This window comes from Dromiciops gliroides, chromosome 1 (assembly GCF_019393635.1).
Source record: "Dromiciops gliroides isolate mDroGli1 chromosome 1, mDroGli1.pri, whole genome shotgun sequence".
Taxonomy (NCBI): domain Eukaryota; kingdom Metazoa; phylum Chordata; class Mammalia; order Microbiotheria; family Microbiotheriidae; genus Dromiciops; species Dromiciops gliroides.
The window spans coordinates 265,726,162-265,727,623 of record NC_057861.1 but is presented as its reverse complement, the minus strand read 5'-3'; the positions used below and the strand labels follow the sequence as shown (position 1 = coordinate 265,727,623).

The 1,462-nt window shown below is 36.2% G+C and overlaps 1 non-coding gene across 1 annotated transcript; it reads left to right on the top strand.

The window, feature by feature from the left end:
* Positions 1-482: 482 nt before the first annotated feature.
* Positions 483-590, top strand: LOC122737671. The gene has a single exon (XR_006354479.1). It is a non-coding gene; the product is annotated as a U6 spliceosomal RNA (small nuclear RNA).
* Positions 591-1,462: the final 872 nt, after the last annotated feature.

Genomic DNA, 1,462 nt, shown 5'->3' with positions numbered 1-1,462 from the left:
AAGTATTTGGGGAGTTTAGAGAAGGGAAAGGTTGTTACTGGAAACTAGATAAGAGTGGTTGCTGCTCTTTTTCTCTCTCAACCTACTTTATTTTAAATAAGAAATATCCCATACTTGATCCTTTAATTTTTCATTGGAGCTGGCTGGTTTTGTTATGTGATAGTGAGGCAAGCTATGTATGCACTTGATAAGTAGTCAATATACAAGCAAAGTACTGCAAAAGGTAGTACCAGCCCACACTGCCTTGTGCCCTGCATTCTTTAAAACCACAGGAAACTGAAGTATCACCTCAAACCCATCAGATTTGCTAAGTGACAGAAAAGGAAAATAAGAAATGCTGGAGGGGATGTAGAAAAATAGTTGCACTAATGTACTGTTGGTGGGACTGTAAATTAGTCCATCCATTCAGAAGAATAATTTTGAATTATGTGCAAAGGGCTATAAAACTGTGCATGACTTTTGACTCAGAAATACAACTGATAGTGTTTGCTTTGGCAGCACATATACTAAAATTGGAATGATACAGGGAAGGATTAGTATGGCCCTTGCGCAAGGGTGACACGCAAATTAGTGCAGAAATACAACTGATAGGTCTGTATCCCAAAGAGATCAAAGAAAAAGGAAAAGGACCTATATGTACAAAAATATTTAAAACAATTATTTTTGTGGCAGCAAATAATTAGAAACTGAGAGCATTTCCATTAATTGGGGGAATGGCTGAACAAGTTATTGTATATGGATGAGATGTAAAAATTATAAAGAGGAAGGTTTCATTAAAAACTTGAAAAGACATATGAATTGATGCAGTGAAGTGAACAGAACTAGCAGAACAATCTCCACGGTAGCAGCAATACTGTAAAGATAAGCAGCTATGAAACAATAACTCTAGTAAATGCAATGGTCCATTGCAGTTCCAAAGAACTCATTCTGTAAAATGTTATCCACCTCCATGTAGAGAACTAATGAATGTAGATTTCAGACTGAAGCCTTTTTTCTTGCTTTTTTTAATATGGCTTATGTGGAAATAAATATATTTAGCATGACTTCACACATAATATAATTTTAAATGAGATAAAATTTTAATGAAATATATTTAATTTACTGAGATAAATTTAAAGGAGATATAATTTTAAATGAAAAATGTGGGTGTTTAAGGAGGACTAGCGCCTTGAGTGTGAACTTTTTCAGGGTTCCTTATGCACTATTGGTGTCCATCAGCCAGTCTGTATGGTTCTGTAGTTCCCAACTTCTAAGTCAGGGACATCTTGGGACCCAAGGACTTGTTACTGGGAATCCATGACTGTCTCTAATTGTGGAAGCCCCAAAAAGTTATAGCATATGCAATGAATACACCCAGAAAATTCTCAGCAAATGTACTAACCTAGGTTGAGTGTAATAAGTGGGCCACAAACCCATTGGTGAATTGGGGGTGTGGGGTATCCAACCCAAGCATGTGAAGATT